We start from the raw sequence: 23,388 nt of genomic DNA, 5'->3' as shown, positions 1-23,388 counted from the left end.
GACCTTCCATCTTAGAGATGGTTTCTTCGTGAGCCTCTATCATGTCATTGGCTTCACCAAGTTGTTCCAAGAGAGCAACGAAGTGCTTCTTGGATTTGCCCTTGAGCTTACTCATGAAGGACTCAAATTCATTAACCTCCTCATTAGACCCCTTACCATTATCAAAGTCATCCGTTGAAGGAGGGTTAGGAATAATGGTGGTTTTGATGTTGGGGGTTACCTTGTTGGTGGCCTTAGCCATGAGGCACTTGGCGGTGATGTTCTCGTTAGGTGAATCGAAGAGAGACACCCGGGGAGTTGTGACAATGGCAACGGATGCCATGGCCATTGTTTCACTATCTTCATCATCATCGTCATCCTCACGGTATTCTTCTTGAACCACCAACCCGCGAGTAGGAGTCTTCTTGGTGAAGTTGTTCTTGTTGGGGAAGGACTTGGCTTTGTCTTTTCGGATGAACTTGCCACCATTGTCTTCCCGCTTCTCGTAAGGACAATCCGCAACGAAATGGCTCACATTGCCACAGTTGAAACAAGTTCTAACTCGTTGCTTGCCCTTGAGGCCACTTGAGTTGTTCTTGTTGAAGTTGGGTCTTGTATTCTTCTTACTCCAAAATTGTCTTGAGGCAAGAGCCATGTGCTCATGATAATCATACTTCGTGTCCTCGGGGTTGCTCTCCTCATCTTCCTCTTCTTCTTCTTCTTCCACACTAACCTTGGCCTTCAAGGCAAGATTGGGCTTCTTTGCCCTTTGAGAACGGAGCACCGCATTGTCGGCGGTCTTGTCCAAGATGCTCATTGCAACAAACTCATCCAACACTTCACCTGAGGTCATGGAGTGGAAGTCCGGTCTTTGATGAATGACAGAGGACATGGCCTTGTTGTAGGGCATCATGGCCTTGAGGAACTTGCGCTTGATCCAATTGTCATCCATGTCCTTGCTCCCATGATCTCGAAGTGCGACCGCGAGTTTGGTCACTCTTCGAAAGAGCTCACGAGGTTCTTCATCCTCTTTCATTGCAAACTCATCGGCTTCATCTTGCACCACTTCATAGTTGGAGCGTTGGATGCTAGCACTTCCTCGATTAGAGAGACTCAACACATTTCCATGCTTCTTTAGCCATGACATGAGGTCAAAGATGAGGGAGATCTTCGGGAAGAATTGCATCTTGGATGATGAAGAGAGCACTCTCGTTGAATTGATTGTCCACTTCTTCTCGAGGGGTGAAGTTGCTTGGGTCATGAGGATAGAAACCTTCTTCAATGATTCTCCAAAGGTTAGTATTCACATGTTTTAAATGACGCTTGAAGCGATAAACCCAAGAATCAAAATCTTCATTTTTCACATATTTAGGAGGAGGACCGGCATGATTCAAATGAGTAGAGGGGATCGGTCCTCTATACACTGGGGGTTCCACATTGGCAAAGATGCCGGTGCCATTTCTACCACTAGTGGACGGACTCTTTTCACTGTTAGCTTCCCCCTTGACGGAGGTAGCATCCGTCACCTTGTTAGTGGGATCACCCACTTTCATCGGCGAGGTAGATAGTTTAAGTCCGTCTAGGAATTCAGAAAACATGCTTTTAACCTCGGCCGTCATGGAGGTTTTCAATGTGTCTAAAGCCACATTGAATTCCTCACGTGAGACCGAGGTTCCCCCTTCGGCCGAAGACGAGATGGGATTCACACCGGAGTGCTCCTCCGCACCGTCGTGGGTGTCAACCATACTCTTCGGACGGCAAAGTCCTTAATAAAGAGACGAGGCTCTGATACCAATTGAAAGGATCGATATGGTTGACTAGAGGGGGGGGTGAATAGGCAACTAACAATTTTTAGACTTTTCTTTAACAATTTAAACCTTGCAATGAAATAGGTTGTCTAGATGTGCAACTACGTGGACAACCTATATGATGCAAAGACAATAAGCACACTAGCAAGCAATAGATACAACTCAAGTAAGCTTGCAAAAGTAAAGGCACAAGATAACCAAGAGTGGAGCCGGTGGAGACGAGGATGTGTTACCGAAGTTCCTTCCTTTTAAGGGGAAGTACGTCTCCGTTAGAGCGGTGTGGAGGCACAATGCTCCCCAAGAAGCCACTAGGGCCACCGTAATCTCCTCATGCCCTCACACAATGCGAGATGCCGTGATTCCACTATTGGTGCCCTTGAAGGCGGCAACCGACCTTTACAAACAAGATTGGGGCTATCTCCACAACACTTGGAGGCTCCCAACAACACCACGAAGCTTCACCACAATGGAGTATGGCTTCGAGGTGACCTCAACCGTCTAGGGTGCTCAACACCCAAGAGTAACAAGATCCGCTAGGGATAAGTGGGGGAATCAAATTTCTCTTGGTGGAAGTGTAGATCTGGGCCTTCTCAACCAATCCCGAGCAAATCAACAAGTTTGATTGGCTAGGGAGAGAGATCGGGTGAAAATGGAGCTTGGAGCAACAATGGAGCTTTGGGGGAAAGAGGTAGGTCAACTTTGGGGAAGAAGACCCCTTTATATAGTGGGGGGACCAATCCAACCGTTATCCCACTGAGCAGCCCCGCACAGAGCGGTAGTACCGCTTGGGCAGGGCGGTACTCCCGCTTAGGGCGGTACTACCGCTCTTACCCAGCGGTACTGCCGCGCTGACAGGGTCCTGACCCCAGGGCGGTACTACCGTGGGGATAGGCGCGGTACTATCGCTTGGAGCGGTACTACCGCCCCTACTACCGCACTTAGTACTGCAAAATCCGACACGAAAAACTACGTTCTCGAATCGAGGCGGCAGTAGCCCGGAAGCACTGCGGTACGACGACCGAAGACCACAAGCGGTACTACTGCTCGGAGAGCGGTACTACCGCTTGGAGCGGTACTACTGCTCTGGGAGCGGTACTACCGCTGGGGTGCTTCGGCGGTACTACCGCTGTGGATCGCGGTACTACCGCTGGGGCAGGACAAAGCATACTTAGGGGAAACGACAGCTCCAATGAAGCGGAAGGAAAAACAACGGGTGTGATATGGATGTGTACGTGTTGGTTCCACCCTAGCCTTGCCAAAGCGGATCCCCTCTTGATAGTACGGTGACTCCTACGAAACTAGTCCACCAACAACGAAACGAAGGAGCTACACCGTCTTGAATAAGAACACCGTGGGGAGATAATCGTCTCGTGCCAAAGGATGAATCTCCGAAAGAACTTAACACACACGATTAGTCCGCACAAGCATTGTCATCAATCACCAAAACATCTTGGGGATAAATATGCCCTTACAATGTGGTATAGCCTTCATCTTGATAATAAGTTTATGTATGAGATGGTTATGATGTAACCTTAAGTGGCATGCGCGTCACAGTACCGCATGATGGCTAGAGCCAAGGGATTGTCACTCATATGACTTGTGTGTCCGAACTCGTTATTTTATCAACAGAGTGACAAATGTGCTACGGAGAACCGAGGGCAAGGTGGCTTCACCAGGCGCATGGGAACATGATGGTGGCTACGACATCATCCCGCAGTACTTTCATGAAGACCACGGAGAACCATGAAGAATTTCCTAGCGTCCAGGGCTATAGCATATCATGCTATTATAAATTGCATGGGATGTTTATCCCTTGCTGTTTGCACCCTTTGATTGCGCAGTAGTCAATTATTAGGGGGATCTCTCACTGAAAATATCAAGTTAAAAGGTGATGTTCCTAGTGTTGCAACCGTCTATAACATGTGGATTTCCGAAGTGCGTCATGTCCACACGAGTACAAACAGATCGTGAAGTGTAAGGCGGGCAAGGTCAGACCGAGCAAGCAGATAGGGGTCGGTTGTCTTGATGTTATGGAAGAATCATTCTAATCTCGGAGCACAAAACATCGAAAGATGAACAAGAGTCATATGGAGATATGATCAGCAAAATATTGACTATTGTTTAGAATTCATGTCATCAGTGATGTCCACATCAATGGCTGTGAACGAGATCATGATCTTGAACCACTCACTTTCAATTGTGAGAGATATTGATTTGAGTGGGAGTGCACTTTATACTAAAATTTGTTTAATCACTACTGCAACATAATTATGAACAATGTCTAAAGTGAATCTTGTGTTTATCATTGTAGATCAATGGCTCACAATATGTTCAACTTAGCCCCTATGTTAGAGAAAGAAAAGTTGGATACAAATGGTGGAAACTATGCAGATTGGATTCGAAACTTGATATTTTTTTAGGAGTGCTAAGAAGGAGTATGTGCTGGAACAACCCCTGGGTGATCCACCTGCAAAGGATGCACCACAAGAAGTTGTAGATGCTTTCACTCCTCGTAATGATGATTATGAGTCAGTCAAGTGCCTCATGTTGGCTTGCATGGATCCTGAACTACAAAAACATTTTGAACGATCAGATACTCAATTTATAATTGGGTCACTGGATGTTGTGTACAAGAAGCGGGCAAGGACCAAATGTTCAATTATAAAGAATTGAGTCCATCTCATTATGAATAACTTCTTTCCAATCATCTACATCCGGAGATGCATATGCCTCTGCAATAGACTTGGGAGTGTCGTCCACATGGTTTACAGTGAGATCATCAACAAAGGATTTTGCAACCCTTTGTCTCTTGCTCCTCACAGGAGCTTCATTGCTATCCCTCTCAAGGACTTCCTCAGGTGATTGTTCAAAATACTCATCAAATGTACTAGATTCAGGGATTTCTTAGAAGAAAAATCTAGTAATGTTATGTATATCTTTCATAGGAAATATATTGGCAAAAAATGCTACATCATGAGATTCCATTATGGTATCAACATGCATATCAGAAACCTCAGATTTAACCACTAAAAATCTATAACCAATGCTCTGCTGAGCATAACCTAGAAAGACACAATCCACTGTCTTTGGTCCAAGTTTGCGTTTCTTAGGAATTGGAATATTGACCTTCGCCAAGCATCCCAAGTGGGTAAATAAGAAAACGATGTTTTTCTCCCAACCCACTCGTCATAAGGGGGTTTATCTTTATTCTTGTTCGGAACTCTGTTCAGGACATGACACGAAGTCAATAGAGCCTGCCCACGTCATGCCTTATATAAACCAGCAGTGTCTAACATGGCATTCACCAAGTCAGTCAACATGCGGTTTTTCCTCTCAGCAACCCCGTTTGATTGGGGTGAATAGGGAGGTGTCCTCTCGTGAATAATACCGTGTCCCTCACAAAATTCATCAAATACTTTGGGAAAATACTCTCCACCATGATTCGACCTAAGACGCTTGATCTTTCTCTCTAGTTGATTTTCAACTTCAGCTTTATAGATTTTAAAGTATTCTAAAGCTTCATCCTTAGTTTGGAACAAATAGACATAGCAAAATCTAGTCGCACATCAATCAATGTCATGGAATATCTCTTTCCGCCTTTTGTCAATGCACCATGCATCTCACATAGATCAGAATGTATGAGTTCTAGAGGTGCCAAGTTTCTCTCCTCAGCAGCCATGTGAGGCTTTTGAGGTTGCTTCGGTTGCACACAACCATGACACTTAGAACGTTTGGCAACAGTGAAATTCGGAATTAAACTCATACTGGATAGCCAAGACATCAAACCAAAATTAATACTCCCTCTGTCCAAAAACGCTTGTCCCTCAAATGAATGTATCTAGCACCAAGTTAGTGCTCGATACGTCCATTTGAAAGACAAGCTTGTGACAAGCTTTTTCGGACGGAGGGAGTATGACATAAACGAGAGTGCCAAACACTTGCATCATCATAAACACTAGCACAAATTTGGTTTACTAATTTATTGCAAAAATCTGAAAGGGAAAGACGGAACAAGCCTCCGCACTCATAGCCTTTGCCTATGAATTGTCTGAATCTCGACACGATTACTTTATTAGACTATAAAACTACCTTAAACCCATCTCGACATAGAAGGGAGCTGCTAACTAGATTCTGGTTCGTAGTAGGGACATGTTGCACATTCCTTAGCTGCATGATCTTCTCCGAAGTAAACTTCAGATCAACTATGCCAATGCCACAAATAGAAGAATGTGACACATTCCCCATTAGGACGAAAGAATCCATTGCGACCCGATAAGAACGGAACAAAGAGACGCCAGCACACACATGAACATTACCACCCTAATCAATCCATCACGAAGATGATTGAAATACTGAAAGAACAATAGGTAAATTACCATACTCATCAGTGTTGCTAGCGGTAACCATGTTGACAGTCTTGGAGCTCGTTTTCCCTCTACGGTCTTCATTTTTTGGGCATTCCTTGGAAAAGTTTTCGGGCTTCCTGCAGGCGTAGTACTCTACCTCACCCTTGTTAAGCTTCTTCTTCTTGAAGGTAGTAGTCTTGGTAGGCTTGTTGAAAACAAGCTTGTTCTTCCCTTTGTTCTTGTTCTATGGGTACCTCTGCACCATATTGGCGATAGGCCGAACCTCACCTCCTTTCTCAGTAGTGTCTTTACCCCGAGCTTTCTCTTCAACATCAAGAGATGCAATCAAAATTTCAACTGATATCTCCTGTCTCTTATGGTTCAGAGTTGTGGCGAAATTCTTCCATGAAGGAGGCAACTTTGCAATCATGCACCCAGCAACGAATTTGTCGGGTAGAACACACTTAAGAGTTCCAGTTCCTTCACAATGCACTGTATCTCATGAGCTTGCTCAACCACAAAACGATTCTTCACCATCTTGTAGTCATGAAAGCTCCCCATGATGTACAGTTCACTGTCTGTATCTGTTGCACCGAATTTAGCATTCATTGCATCCCATGGTATCTTTTCATCGTCTATGTGCATGTACACATCACATAGACGGCCAACAAGAACACTCAGAATGCATCCCACAAACATAGTATTGGCTTCCTGGAATTTTCTCTGATCTTCCTTAGACATTCCCTCTGGAGCACCAACACTAACTTGGAAAACTTTTAGAGCAGTAAGCCAGAGCATGGTCTTCACCTGCCACCTCTTAAAGTGCACACAAGTAAACCTTAGGGCATCAGTGAATCCAGCCATAGTTAACTCAGTAAACTACCTATAATTAGGTTTTTGGATTGTTGGAATATTAAGCAAGTTCATGATTAATTCCAGTAAATTATTCATGACTAGCACAAACAATAACATGCAACAATCTAGCAAACTAGATGAACATGAAAGCATGCACAACAACATCACACATGAAACAACAATTACAGAGATAGACATGAACAGATGACGATGGACGTACTGTTTGTTAGCTGCTACGAGAGCGACATTGTTGTTGATGATGTTGGCGATAATCTGCTGTTGACGGTGGTGGAGATGACGATGAGTAGCACCACCTGACTTGGATGGAAGACGACCCGTCATGACGAAGTTGAGCAGCCGCGCAAAGCGCTTCCCAAAAACCTAATTCGTCCTCTCCCGGTGCGGGATCGCAAGGACGGACGGTTCCCAAGACCTCCTCTCCCGCACGCCGATGTTCGAGATGGAGTAGACTACGGTGGTGGCGCGAGTTGGGAGATGAGGCAAAATCCTAGGTGTTTCCGGTGTGTCTTTGGCCGAGGCCGGTAAGCTAGACAATGAAACAACGAACTTGTTTGTCAAAACACCAAAAAATAAAACGACAATAGGAAGATGCACCCCTGCAAGGCAACAGACCGGATCTTGGCAGACCATTCACACGCATGTCGCATGTACCCGCCGCCCCGGCCCCAGCCAGGCGAGGCGAGGCGAGCGCGTGGTGTCTTCTCTTTCTCTCCTTCACACCTCACTAGGCGTGGTGTAGAGAAACCATTTTAACATATAATGAGGCTAGCCAACTCGTCTCCACGGTTGTCCCTCGATTTGCTTCAGTTTCGTCCGTTGGATGTTGGTCAAACAGCAGTTTTCTTTGTTCGTTGACGTTGGATCTTTGGTTGTTTTTGTTTTGACCGCAAGGTGAGTTCATGCAGGCCATGACCTGTGGGCTCAGGCTCTCATCAGATTGGCTGGGTGAGCCTTTTTCGGGTGCTGGGCGGCCGATCCTGCAGCGCCGCATGCGCGAGCGTCACGGGCGGGCGTGAGTCCTGGCCTCTACGCGCTGTCTCCGTTTCCAGTCGCCCCTCTATTCAATCATATGTGGTTCCCACTGACCCGCTGTAAGTGGGCCTGCCATCTCCTTGGACCCGCGAGTCGGTGATGTGGTTGTTGTTTTTGTGTGTGCGCGCGACATCCCGTGTCTGGGTTGGCTCGGGTGACGTAGTGATTCTGCTGACCGTGTCTTGCATATGTAGCAGACACCATCGCCATGCCGCATCGCGTCGTGGGGCGTGGACAGCTGCTTTTCCTTCGGGCCGTGTGTTACTCTGTTTATCGGCGCGCTCGGGCACTGCCACCTGGGTCCCGCTTCCCTTGACCCCATTCGTCATTGGGATCATCTCTTTACCTGTGTTCGCTTTGACCACAACGCTATCCATGTCAGCATGAATAGTGCATAATGCATCGAGAGAAAACCGGCGCATGCTTCCTCCTCCATCCCCTTCCGCGTGGAAATATCTGCTGCCCTCTCTCCTTCCACTTCATCCCTCTGCGTCGCCTTCTCTCCTCCCGATTCGCATCTTCCCCCAATCCCCGCCTCCTCTCCTCCTCCCCAATCCCCGCCTGCGCCCTCGCCAGCTCCCAACGATCCGCAGAGTGGAGAACCAAGAAGGAGGAGGGACGTGAAGTGGAGAAGAGGGGTGCGGCAGAGGAGACCTAGGCGGCGGCTCGAGCAGAGGAGCGGGGCCTTGAGACGCCGCGTCCATCGCTCGCCCGCCTCGAACCAGCCGCCGCCATGGAGAACGACGAACAGTAGGGGAGGCCGGCGGTGGAGTGAGGAGCTATGGGCACCATGCTGGGATGGCCCGCTGATCTATGACCCGTCCCCGTCGTCTTGGGTGTGGCTTGCTTGGTGCCATACTGCTGTGCCCGACGCGCGGCCGGGCCGCCGGGGCGCGGTGGACGTGCGTGTGTCACTCCGTGGGGCTGCTGCCGCATTGCGTGCGTCTGCCATGCCCAGGCTGCTGAGTGACCTTCTTCCTTGTCTCCGCCCCATTGCACCCTCTCCTCATGGCCTCCTAGCTTCCTTCGACTGACCTCTGCTACGGTCTGTTGCGGTGGCCTCCTTTGCTCTATGGGCGCCGCTGGTTGGGTTCGTGCTGCTGTTCTTCTTGTGTTCTTCCCCACGCCTCTCTTCTTGCTTCGCTCTACTGATTTCACGTAGTTGGGCTTCTTTCGATTGTGTGCAGCTTGGTTCGACTTGCCGTTGTCGCCTGCGTCGAGCCGTGGGTCTTTCTGTCCTCGTTCTGGTTAGTGGGCGCCCCTTCTACTTGCCTATAAGATGTTTGATGAAATGAACTGCGCGTGGGGGCCGGTGTTCTCAGCCAAATTTGGGCGTTCTTGCTGACTTTCTGTCTAACCTATCCACAAGTATACTAGCCCATTTCTGTTTATTTGATTTTCCTTTCCAAGTACATGCTTTAGTTTATCCTGGTTTGCATACCTTTTTATGTTACCTTGGTGGTCGATGCAGAACCACAAATACAAAATAAGATGCGCAAATGTGAGGATAGACCTATGATTCGTGTTCACAACTTGTTCTTGTTAAAAGAACTACTCTACAAGTTTGTTGCAAGTTACAGTAATTATGAGGATATGATACCTTATAGAAATGATACCTTAGTGTTTCTTGCTTGCATATGCATTGTTGCATGTTGTGATTGTGCTTGTTAGAGTATGTAATGGGCCTAATGGGCCCATTAGTCTTAGGGTTAATTAGAGATAAGGGTCGCTTTCTTAGGAGTCAAGTAAGCCTTGCTTGGGAGTCAAGTAAACCTCTTTATATAAAGAGAGGAGATGTATCAATCTAATCAAGCAAGAATTAAGAAGGAAATCCCTTCCCTCTTGCCCGGCCATGGGCAAAAAGGCCCCCGGCCGGCCCTCTCGCGCCCTCCTTCTAGCAACGCCATAACAATTTGGTATCAACTAGCTTCGTTCGATCATGTCTTCGCCGCCGCCCTCCTCAACACTTCTGCCACCGATCGCCACGTCGCCCCCTGTCCTCACACTGGAGGATATGACCGGGGTGCTGCGTGACCTAACCCTGGTGGTCCAGGACATCCATCTACTTGACCGGATCCTACGGGCCGCCGCCGGCCGCCGCCACCACCGGGCCTTCATGGCTGCCGTGGCAGCCGCCGGCCCTGGCAGCCTCCGCCGCGTTCGCCGGGTTGCTGCAGCCCCAGCTACAGTTTCCGCCGCCACCCACCACCACCGGGCCGCCCTTGCTGCCATGGCAGCTGCCACTTTTGCCGGACTCCGCCATGGTCGCTGGCCCGCTGCAGCAGCAGCCCTGGCTGCCGAGGCAGCCGCCGCTCCTGGCGGCCTCCGCCATGCCCTTCGGCCCACTACAGCCGCCAACACCAACTGAACTTACATCTAGATCATATTCAAGATCTTATGTTGAGCAGATAGTACAGCGAGGGGATAATAGACCTTCTGGGAGCAAGCAGGCATTGGAGATGCTGCAACATGCACAACAAAAGCAGGGTTATGGATCCAACGCCTACTTGAGCGAGGATGGGTCATACTCTCAGGCTCAGGACAACTATGCCCCCTCGTACCACCAGAACGGGAAGGCCCCTGATTTCCACGCCGAGGAGCCGAGGCCGCTGGCATACAACAGCGGCGTTGTGGAAAGGCCGCCGCCGCCTCAGCACCAGTGGGTGCCCCCTCAGCCTCCAGGTGTTGCCATGCCAGAAGCGGCGGCCGCCATCCGTCAACAGAAGTCCCTTACGAAGCAACCGTCCAGTGACATGTCCGAGGCGACGGTGAGGCTGCCGGCTGCTGCGTGCGGCCTCCTTGCGCAGCCCTCCTCAACACTGCGTGGTCTGCAGCTGCTGCTCCCCCAAGTTGCCCTTCGCTGTGCGACAGACCTCGATCTCGTCTGCTGCATCGAGGATCTTGGGCATGCGGTTTCCCCCACAAACGGGCATGATGTTTTCCTCGCGGGCAGTGACCTCAAAGTATGCGACATTGGCGGTGGGGGGGCGCACCCCTCCTCGACAGGAGCGGACCGCGTAACACCACTGCATTCTGCCGCCGGCCGCCGCGAGGGCGCCTCCGCTGGTCGCTCTTGCGACCACTTCCAGGTGGCCATACACATGCACTGCTTTCGTTCAGATGGTGTCCATGGGATCCAGTTGGCTGTACACGTGCACGTCCGATGTGTGGAGGGTGTCCACTTTTTGTTAAGGAGTCCAAAATAAAGCATCCCGGTCCATTTCAGGCTGAGAGTAATAAAACAAGCTGAGATGTAAAAGGCTTGTTTTTAGGTGTTAGGTTTGTGTTGCGTCGAGTCATGATTATAAGTTGGTTAGGCTGCAGCTCGAGGACAAGCTGCATGTCCAGGTGGGGTGTAGTGTTAGAGTATGTAATGGGCCTAATGGGCCCATTAGTCTTAGGGTTAATTAGAGATAAGGGTCGCTTGCTTAGGGGTCAAGTAAGCCTTGCTTGGGAGTCAAGTAAACCTCTCTATATAAAGAGAGGAGATGTATCAATCTAATCAGGCAAGAATTAAGAAGGAAATCCCTTCCCTCTTGCCCGGCCGTGGGCAAAAAGACCCTCGGCCGGCCCTCTCGCGCCCTCCTTCTAGCAACGCCATAACAATTCTGACCGGTTCATTTTTGTATTTTACAGGTTGTATGATCTTTTTCGTTGCTGCATCTCTGTTCTGCTCGTTGCTTCATCGCCGTTACAATTTTTGAGATATCTAAGCTGACGTCTCGAATAGTTCAGAACAGTCAGTCGGAACTGCAGGAGTCATCTTCACCTTAATCTGAAATAAGAAGGTTTTCCTTTTGCTAGATTTCTGAAAAATCTGCAGTGGAGTAAGCGCTGGCATTACCTATTGCTCTGGTTTTTGAAGTTAATTGCAGCTGGCAAAGCTTGCACTGATGTTTTGAGTTCCATCTTTCGCTGTGTGGAAGCTACTGAATTCTATAGTAGTGGAACACTTGTTCTGGTCTGGTCATCTTGTAATTTTCCTTTTTGCAGCTTAACTATTGTAGGGTAGACAGACTCTATACATACTGAAGAAATGTGCCCGTCCGACAGTCCTCTCAGTTGTAGACTTGTAGTGATAGCTTTGGGTACTGTATGCACTCTTTCATGTAATTGTGCTACCCCGGCGAAATTTATAACTATGATCTCACATACTTCAACTTAGATCTCAGGAAGCGTGGGTGCACTACATTGTAGAATGAAGGGAGCATCTTATACTGAGTTTATGAGGAAACAACTGGACTGATGTTAATAATCCAGTGTTGACAATAAAAAAAAGGTGGAAGCACATTGAGTGGCTTTAGTTTTGTTACCGGACGTACAATGTACCTTTACTGCACTGTTATGGATTCAGATAAACTGGGCGTGGTGCATGCCTTTGTATTGTGTTCGTGAATGTTGCTTTCTCCATGTCAAGTCTTTTGTTCTTAGAAAAAAAACTCTTTTGTTGCATCCACATTAACCATATATATATATATATATATATATATATATATATAGAGAGAGAGAGAGAAATGGGTCAGTACTCCTAGGAGTACATACTCCCAGGTCCATTTCACCTTGTGTGCGATAGCCTCCCGATAAACTAGTTGAGATAATTATTTAATTCATTGAAACAAAATCCTTTTTTATAGTGATATTAAAAGTCATCCTTGAAACTAATTTGCATCCATTTGTTATTCTCGCGTATACCTTGCTGCGACGGCGGCTGCCCTATTTCTTGTAGCTTCATCGCCGCCGCCGGCGGCTCGGTCTCAGCTCTGGACCCGCTGCATGCATCGGCATGGATCAAGACAAGGCCCAGTTTCTACCCAGTAGGTCTCCGGCGTCGAGCGCTCTCCACCATCCACAGAATCATCCACAACTCAAATGGGGTTTGCTGCTTATCATCGATCTTCTCTCGTGTGTAAACAAATACATGTCCATGAAGCTAGCCTATCGTATATATAATTAACCAATGCAGTGTGGATTTGCCTAACTAGCCACTGATGTATGTGCATCACGCGCCCGACGACGGAGTGCCTAGCATGCATTTTCTCCCATCCAGGTATGTTGGCTAGTTCATGTGCATGCGCAAATGGATGATGAGACTACATGCATCTGTTCTACTGATTATTTTATATCTTATGCATGATTGATCTACACAGTTCATTTGAATCGAGGGCTGTACACGAGATGGTATACGCCGGCGGCGGCGCGTCTTCTCCGAGCAAGACGCAGATCAGTTTTCCACCTCATAGCGGCTATGCCTACAAAACTCAAAGGACTTCGCTGACAACTCCGATCACCCGACACTATGATCCAGATCTGGAAGAATTGATTTGTGCATCATGCAAGATGCATGCGTAATAAACACGATGGTGTAATATGATGCACGTACATAATTTGGCTATTTTAGTATTTTTATTTCTTGAAGTGGAAATAAACCTGTATTCGAAACAAAATATACCTTTCCTTTTTTCCCTAAATTATATACACCTTTTTTAGTTCATACTTCTTTCTTGAAAAATGTAGTATGTATACACTCTCACGAAAAAATTCTCACTCGGCAATGTAACACATGCACTAGAAACAGTATATGCCCTCTCCACGAAATGAAGCATATACCCGTGCACAAAAAAGTATATTGCCTCGTGGCATAATATATGTTATATACTCCTAACAAAAATGCAGTATGTATCCTCCAAAACAAAATGAAGTATATACTCAATGACTCACAACAAATAATATACTCGCTTAGCAAAATAAATGTTATATGCCGCATTACAAACAAAGAATATACTCGCTCAAAATAAGTAGTATACACCCTCTCAGCAAAATGAATTATATATTCCCTCACAAAAAAGTAGGAGTACATCTCAGCAAAATATATTGTATATACCCTTCACAAAGAAATCACATATACTCATCCAAAAATACAATTGTTATATGCATTGAATTCCATGACATATGTGCTCAAAATTACATATATACACTTTCGGTGGTAGCATGCGTTGCATGCAAGGCAAGCTAAAAAAAAACGCCGACCATAACAACCATTCAAAACTTGGATAGGGTATGGACAGTCCTATCTTCTAGGAATTAGGTACGCATGCATAGGAATTAAGTAATTTTTTTCTCTAACCACCACGGTCCTATTGGATATACCCATAGCACCGGCTAAACTCAATCCACTAAGGCTAGGAGTACTTCTGGGAGTACAAAAGAGGATATATATATATATATATATATATATATATATATATATATATATATATATATATATATATATCCCCATTTCCCATATATATTTCTATTTCTTTTGTTCGAATTGTAACTTGTTGGTACAAAATAAAGGCCTCAATTTGCCAATAATTCTTTTCCCTAATTTATTTTTTGCAAATAGCCCTTGGTTTAAATCTGGGTCTTGTGTTGCTGGAGAAGGACGTATGGCACACATTCTTCTCAGCTATCTTCTCCTCTGATTGGGCCCAGCCCAGCAAACATTCATGTGTCGGATAAGCTACTTTTGGAAGCTTTGGTATATATTTTGAACAAATATTTCCTTTCTTTAATGCATGATAGAACATCCAACAACATAGCAATATAAGAAAAAGCTTTGGTACAATTGCAATATATTATAGGATAAAAATATATCCTCTACCATGCTAAACATTCATTTGCAAAGTTATCTAAAAAGACATATCAATTCAAATAACAAGGCCATTGTACCAAGATCACCCAAGTGCATTCTTAAGTTAAGCAAAGTACTTGCATTTAATTCTTGGTTTGAATTGGGCTTTTTTGCCATTCAGTGCAATAGGAGTTTGCATGTTTGGATAGCCATATCTTAATAAATTATGGGTTTGATCTCTAAATGTGCTTGAACATAATCAAGTTAAGGAAGATGTCGCGTCGCATCTTCGTGGAAAGTAAAGTTGTCTCTTATATACCTACCTTGCGCCATTTGGTTCTATGTTATCCAATAAGATAACAAAATATGCATGCTCAAGTATATATTTTCAAAGATAAACTATCCTTCATTTTCATCTTAAAGGGTTTGAATTAGAACCCTAAGTGGTTACTAAAACCTACTTCTAATGAATTCAAATATTTGCAAAACACTTGGGTTTGACATGGTCTCTGCACTTGCTCAAACATAAAGTTACTGAAAAAATGCATATTTTCAACGCGTGCATGGTTTTAAATGGATCTCTGCGCCATTTGGCGCAACTGGTCATCTAGTTATATAAAAAGATCCAACTCTTCCTCAGCTTTTGGGGTGAGACTAAACTTAGAGCCACCACTTGCTATTTTATTCATGGGCCACTATTTGAGATTTCAGAATTTCTTAATGGGGCAAGCCATTTATTCTAACATTAATCTCTACTTCTCTACTACTATTAAAAGAGCAAACCTAAACTTCTCTAAAATCACACAACAAACTGTACACGGGATAACCAGAACCTTTGGATTAAACCAACTTAAACGCATTCACTATCCATATTAGATCAATAGTCTGCCACCCAAATCAACGCCTCAGATTAAATGTTCTGCCAAGCAGACGCCCTGGTCTGCCAATCGTCCGCGCTCGCATCCTCTAATCCGCGTGGCCCTCCCTGATTTACGGAACGCAGTTAGTGCGTGACACGATATCCTTAACAACCGATGATTTCCTTTTTCTCTCTACCTCTTTCTCGGCAAAAAACCGCTCCCTCCCCTAGAGTCCCTCCCGCAGACCTCTCCCCATGGCCCCATCACCCGTCGTCGTCGCCGCTCGTCGCCGCCGCCTCCCCATGCGATGGAGGCATCTCTCCCTTATTTCCCAAGTGCGCGGCAGATGACGGAAAGGACGACCGCCAACTCTCTCTTCTCCCTCGCCCCGCTCCGCCTCACCCATCGCCGTCTCATCTCCCGCACCCCCGGCACAGCCTCACGCTTCCGGACGGTTGCCTCAACCGTCCCCTGGCCCGATGGGGGCGCGGGGAGCGCGCTGCTCTCGGTGCTCGACCGGGCGCTCACCGACAAGGAACAATACTGTCGCGAGGGCTCCCAGGTGCGACGCAAGGGCATGGAGGCAGAGAGGTCCGTCGTAGAGGTGATCCAGGTGCCGGTGAGGAGGAAGAAGGTGGTGAATGCCACACATCAGCAATCGTCCTCCCACGCCAGACACGCCCATGTTCTGTTGCTGCTGATCCCGCATCACGATACACATAAACTGTTTGAGGTAATGCCAACTGTGTTGCTTTTTGATTAATTAGGTCAGTTACATGGAACTGTTAAGATACTTTAGTTTGATCGAGTCCTGGAAATTTAGTTTGACCTCATTTGTTGGCTTTAGGTTAAAATGACGGTTGTTCTTGGGGAGCTTGGAGGAAGTGACGAGTATTCGCTCCTCGAATCCTTGAAACAAGGAAAGGTCGAGAAACCTGTTCTTGCTTGGGTTAGTGGGACGTGTGCACGTTTGTTGAAATTTGATTCCAGTTTTTCCATGCTGTAAGTTGTAAACAAAATTTCCTCGAGTTCCAGTGAGCTGAACAAGTATGCGCAGATGTACTTTTTTTTTTTTGTATAAGAGGGTGCGGTGAGTGGTGGTGAGTTGGAATCTACACAAGCTAAGAATCATTCACTATGGGATGCTGGGGCTGTTGTTCCTACTTCATTTGAAGCTCTTGAAAGGATTAAGGATTTCAGAAGCTGGTACATCACGGCTGATGTCTTTTGCAAGTTTTTTTTGGGAATGTGTTAGTGGGAATCAAAGCTTGGGGTTCATATTTTTTTGCAGGTTGAGGAAGGAAAAATTCCTCCTGTCCCCAAGGTTACACCTCCCCCCATTCCTGAAGATCTTAAAACTGCCATTGAAAGTGGGAAGGTCTGAGCTCTTACAATTTATCTCCACTATCTCTGAGGATAGAGGTTAGATTGGTGGCAACATGTTATCCTACATATATTCTTGATTGTTGTCTTCTGGATATTATGAACCTATATTCGTTACCAAGATGCTAAGACATGGGTTCAAGGAACCCCAATAAAGCGTTCGATTACAACATCGGGTGCCTCTTTTCACTATAATTAGATGGTGTGAATAATTGTTCAACTCAGGAGAGAGACCCACTCTGGGAAAGGGTTGCTTGCGTAGGCTTGCATCTTGCTTTCTGCATCTCGGTATATCTTTCCATATAAATTGTAACAGTGGGCACCTTGATACTTGTTCCTTTGGCGTTAACCGTGTGGGGAAGTTGAGCTCAGAAACTGCCGTGAAAGCACTTGATGCTTGAACCCACCGGTAGTATAATGGAGCGAACATTCTTAGAATTTTAGTCTGATCCGATTATCTGTCATCTAGATCCATTCAATGGTGACAATGTATGAGATAGTGATGGAAATTCTAAGTACATAAATTTTGTGTGCGGGTATCACATGCTACATTTACTTGTTTAGCGACAAATCTAAATGGCTTTGTTTACTGATTATTAGTGTTAAGAAGCTCGACATGCTTCAGGAAATTTTAAGACGAAAAAGGCCCGCTTGGCTACTAAATTGAGATATCTTGATAAAATTTAAGATGTCCCCCTGCTGTTATGAATTACTTGGTTCTGATCGGTTCGGTTTATAGTAGATTTTTTGTGCTAATAACTCTTTTTACATAAATAAATGTCTTTGGTGGTAGTGTACTTACTTTGCTGCTTCTGGGTTTGTGAGAGAAAAGAAGATGTAGACATTGATAAATGATAATGGTAGTGGAGTGTCTTCTTTACCATAAAAATATACATGGCATGTTCTACAAACTGCGTATGTCTTATTCTTTTTTCCGTACAAGCACTTAAGTACCCTATATTTTTTACATTAGCCTAAATTTATCAGTGTTGCATACTGAAAATTTGCACATGTGTGTTATGCCTTCATGTATATCTGTTATTTTTTCAGAATATTCTGAAATGTAAATATATGAATTGTGATGAAATTTGAAATTTGAATTTGGAGACCTCCATGGAGGCTGAGCTCCAAAGGCCATTTTCGGGTAATAATGTTAATAAAGAACATATAGAAGTAGTTCCCTTTTCATTATATTCCACACGATTCGACTGGTGAAAGGGAGATCATGGGAAGATATATTTGATTTTTAAACTTGCAATTTGTTCTGTACTTCATTGTTTCTAACTAATACTTCTGTTTTCTGCACTCCAGAATTTTAGGTGCTTTGGAATCCATGGGTGGTAAGAATTCTTATTTGTAGTAGGTCCTCCCTGATGTAAGTAGCTCTCCCCTGGGCTACTACATTCAGTACACCTGCCGTCCATATCAAGAAATTCTGCTCCATTGCTTTTCTACTACATTGAGGACTATGATCATTTGTTTCGAAGAGAGTTTTACTGTTGAGATTTTTATTTGCTTTGTAGCTTCATATGTTCATACTTCCACCAGATAGTATAAAAAAATGGCGCTGCAAAGCCCCCTGCTATAAATTGAGTTAACTTTTAGCTTTGCGGTCAGTCAACCAAATTTTGGTGATTGGTTGATAGCCCCTATCTATTTGTCAGTGACAATTGTCATCATCTTTTGAAGGAATAATTCTGGTTCTGATAAAGAACCATGCTATACTTATTTGTTTTCTGTATAAGCATCAAATCTTTCAAATGGATGTTGTGATTAGAATAATGACAACATTAGTGTTCATCACTATTCTTCTTCGACTTGAATAGATCTATGTTATTGGAGCATTTGTATCAATCAAAAAAATTGTTGAAAAATTCATAGATTCGTTGCAGATGAATAACTAACCAGGCACAAATCCATTTCAGTATGAGCATGCCCCGTTTACCGACCTAACGAACACTCGTGATAATCAGCGTCGTCCCGGGCAAAACCAAATCTGACATTTTTGTCTGAATTTATCTAACACTATGGAATAGGGTAAATGATAACCAAAAGAAAAAAAAAGTGAGATTATGATTAGTCATATTACCTGTAATCCATTCTCTTTTGCTTTAAGGGAGTTGGTTTGTCGATAATCATGACCAACTGAAACTGATTAAACTAGTAGAGCCTGACCTCAGTTGGTGCGAGTGCTCTATGAAAGCTTGGGATTTACCCTGCTAATGTGCCACCTTTGGTTTTGGTTCAGGAAGAAGAAGGTAGTATATGGCGACGAGTGTAACTTGCTTGATGCTTTTTTCAATTCATTTGTTCTACCAAAAGTACTGGTATTAGGACGTTTTCTACACATTTGGAATAGATTATCAAGAAAATTTAGATATAGTCTGATCAAATTCATTTAAATTCAGTTTAATTATAGGGCCTGTTCATTTTTAACATTGATTTTATCATGTTATAAAATTTTCATACCATGTAGTTCTTAAAACTGCATATATTTTCCTACTGGAGGTGCCACTTGTGGTCACAATGCTGCAAATGGATGGTGCATGGACGCATATTTTAACTCTCATGAGTACTTGTAGAAGAAGAATTGTACAATGTTGAAAGATGTTATTTGCATCTACAAAGAGGGATCATATCTTTCGATTGGTTCCATAAGAATCAGGTCACTCCTTGACTAACTCGAACTTGGATCATTTGCTTTTTTTATCCTGTTTTTTTTTGCGGGTTAATTAGAGATGTGGTGTAGCAGGAGCAGCAGCTAATGGACATGCTAGTGAGCCCCGAGGGCGGTGGCCCCTGCAACATGAAGAAGAGTAGAAGACCATCCGGACAAAGGGGAGGTACACAGATAGCCAAGGACGCAAGGAGACATGCAGGTCTGCGTTTCAGAGCTACTCCCTCCGTTCGGAATTACTTGTCGCAGAAATGGATGTATCTAGACGTATTTTAGTTCTAGATACATCCATTTTCGCGACAAGTAATTCCGAACGGAGGGAGTATCTCTTTCAGCACCAGCGATTAAATGCTCTGTAGCTGGTCAGGCGTGCTTGCCTAAAATGTACTCTACTTTGTTAGTTTCTAGAGCCATGCTAGCTTTGTATGTTCTTCTTGCAGCCTCAACTAGCTAATTCTATTTGAAGCCAATATTGTTCTATCCTTCCAATTACAGTTATTCAGATCTTTTCTTTTTTCTGTTGTCATTCAGAGTATAAATCTTATGAGAAATTTCAAGAATTTTGTCATATCTCCCAGTTACCTTAATTTTGTAAGTTGTGTTCTATTTTGATTTTTTTTCCAGAAAATCCTACTTCAAAGCTGTGTAAATCCATTATTTTCCTTTGAGTTTGTTTGTGGAGGTGAGTTGGAAACCTTTTTTTTTAACTTGATGGATGTACATATGTAAGGATGGAGACTTGCCTGAATGTTGCTTTCCTTCACGGGAAGTGCCTAGAATTCTCAAAGGCGTCAACAAGACCCAGAGGAGATTGACAAGGTGCAGGCAAGGAGATTGACGTGAATTTAAAATTCATGCATATGCATACTAGCAGTCAATGAAAGATCTATGAAAAGCTTGCTTTCATCGGGGTGTTTGCGCCTTGGCTACAAAGAAAGCACATCCACATTACTATCATACGTAACAGAGGACTTGGGGAATTTATATAGGAGAAAGTCACAACTCAGCTGCAAATAGATGTAGGAGTGGTAGTGGAGAGATGGGAATGCTTCTACCTCACCTACGTGCTGCTATAGGCCCATCTCAGGGTTGGCGGGGATAGTTGGCACCAGCGGTGGTGGGAGTACTGACAAGAAAGGTGCTACCTCAATTACTTTAGTCACTCTAGCTATCAGCATCGCTGACGAAGGTTCATGATTATGAGCATAACTTCACATGATTCTGATGGTAGAGACGTGCACATTTACTAGTGAGCTAAATAGACAAAATGATCTAGAGTGAAGGTAAACAAACAAAAGAAGACAACAGAGGGGCCACAAACAATTGTGGTGTCATCTTATATATATTTTTTACGTGTCTCATTTATATAGAATAAAGATCTAGTTACAAGGCACGTAAGCACCGACCATACATGACTGAAAAGATAGAAAAATCCTATGCAAAATACCAGCGCCTGTCCCTTTCCTTCGACACCACCGAAGCGGTCACCAAAGGGTAAAAGGACAGATCACCTCTTCGTCCAAGCTCGACGCGGCTCCATCGCTGATCAGCAGCTTTACGGACCTCCAAAATAGTTTGCCAAAAGCAAAACCATAGCCGTTGAAAGAATCAGACCGGGGCAACATGTTCCCGGACACGCCATCGAACTTCAGAACTGACACCCTCGCATGACGACGACGTCGGAGAAGGAAACCAGAACTGCCCGCCTTCGACCACAGACCCAACACAAGATACTCCATCTTTCAGCTGTCACTTGCGTAGACAACCGCCTGCGCGTACTCCTGAACGACAAAACCTTCCTGCTCCACCATGACGTCGGAGACAACGCCACAGCAACGGGGACAGAGCAGAAGGAGAGACACACCTGATGGAGTTGCCGCCGCCGCCTCGTCAACACCATCCATGAACCCTAACGCTGTCGATCTGAGGGATCGACAGAGACACGATGCCATCAACTCCGAGACGCCGCCATGAAGAACACCGCCGGTGTGGGAGTGGGGTTGAGGCAGATTTATTCGTCCGGGCGCCGCTCCCACCACCCCAACGACGCACCACGACCTACAAATCCAAAACCTAACTACAGAGCGGAGGAACGGGGTCCCCCCTCCCTCCGGCCGCCGGAGCAGCAGTCAAAGGGAGAGGGGGCCAGCGCACCGGCCGATGGAGATCGGAGGAAAAAGTGCCTCGCTCTAGTCGCCTTGGTGGCGGCGGCTAGGGTAGGAAAACGTCTCGCGTGGTGCCATCTTATATGTGACATAATTATGTCACATCTAGATGAGGCTTATACATACTCAATATCTAGCTCTAGCCCATGTAGTAATTTTCATGAAGCGGTAAAACAAATGCAGAAAACCCAATCCTTACTTGCTTTAATATAGGTATATATAGATATTACAATCTAGGAATTACAAGTTCTATAGGCCTGATCGTCATCTCTAACCTTAAGGTCGAACTCGAACCGATGCAAGGATTTAACACGACATACCTCTGTGCGCATCCAACAATCAGGATTGAACATCCTCATCTCTACCATAATCTGTGCTGCGACCATGTTCCATTCCAATACGAGACGTCGGCGCAAATCCTCGGACAGACCAACTTCCCACCCCCACGGCAGCACGGTCAACTCCGCCGCCGCGTTCCTCCGCACGCAGAAGGCCGGCAAATGGCCCCATGCGAGGGCAACGCCTGAGTAGGAAACCAGCACCTCCCCGCCGTTGGAGCACCACGGGTGAAGGGCGGAGGGGTTCTCGACGCGCACGATGAGCGTGAATGCTGGAGAAACCGTGGGGCCAACCGTCGCGTTAAGCCCCGTGAAGGCGGCCAGCTCCATGGAGAACACGGCATCTTCCGTCGTGGGTGAGGACAGGATGGAAACGATCATAACCACTAACCCGGCTGCCATGAAGACACAAGCGAACGCATTGCGGGCTCTTAGCTCGATTGCACCCCAGGGGTCCAGGTCAACGTCCACGTCAATCCGTTCCGGAGCGTCGACGCTTATGGCAACCATGAATTTGTTCCAGGCCTTGAGCTATTGACAGGAACCACCGCCGTAAGCCGTAGCAAAATCCGATCACCAGAATATTAGGCCGGTAACTCAACGAAAAACTTTCCTGTATATAAGGAGTACTAGTACCGAACTACCGATCGAGCACAACCCCTGCCACAAATAACGCAAGAGATATAGAGTATCTCTTTTAAACAGAAAACACGTGGAGAGATGGACCAGGTGAGCCTATAAATTCATAAACAGGCTGCTCATGAAAAAGTAGAAGTGCGCCATGAAGGTTCGAAATCTTTATTCCCTTCGCGAGGATCTAAACAGGGCAGCGGTCGTTGTCCTGTGGATACCCCTCTTATTCTGGATACCACTCGGTTGCGTGGTTTTCCGCGTGAACGGCCTGCCTCCCAGATTCTCCGTTCAGGTCACCGAGGCCAGGAGTCACGAGGCTCCCCGCGCGGCGGTCCCAGCCGATCCCGTCTCCACTACCGGTACCGCCTTCAACATTACCCTGCACGCCGTCAACCGGCGCCCCGCGGACAGGTGCTACCGCCATGGCGAGGCGGTTGTGCTCTACTCCGGCCTCACCATCGCGTGGGGCCGCACGCCGCGCTTCTGCGTGGGCGCGAAGGATACACGGGACGTGACGGTCGTGGCATGGGCCGACGACGGTGTCCAGTTGCCTACCTTGCTCAGAGACCAGATGGCGGTGGAGCGGCGTGCTGGCTCGATGGAGCTCGATGTCGATCTGAGGCTGTTCCGGAGCGATGACGGCTCGGCCAGACCAACGTGGATGCGGTGCAAGGTCAC

At 45.9% G+C, this 23,388-nt stretch overlaps 1 long non-coding RNA gene across 1 annotated transcript; it reads left to right on the top strand.

Annotated features, from left to right (window-relative positions):
• The first annotated feature begins 15,345 nt into the window (after window positions 1-15,345).
• Window positions 15,346-20,085, top strand: LOC123070373 (uncharacterized). Its single transcript, XR_006433621.1, has 4 exons — window positions 15,346-16,247; window positions 16,362-16,720; window positions 16,806-19,562; window positions 19,650-20,085. It is a non-coding gene; the product is annotated as an uncharacterized lncRNA (long non-coding RNA).
• The last annotated feature ends 3,303 nt before the right edge of the window (window positions 20,086-23,388 follow it).

Source organism: Triticum aestivum, chromosome 3B (genome assembly GCF_018294505.1).
Source record: "Triticum aestivum cultivar Chinese Spring chromosome 3B, IWGSC CS RefSeq v2.1, whole genome shotgun sequence".
Lineage (NCBI taxonomy): Eukaryota > Viridiplantae > Streptophyta > Magnoliopsida > Poales > Poaceae > Triticum > Triticum aestivum.
The sequence above is the reverse complement of the archived record's forward strand: the minus strand, read 5'-3'. Positions and strand labels throughout refer to the sequence as shown.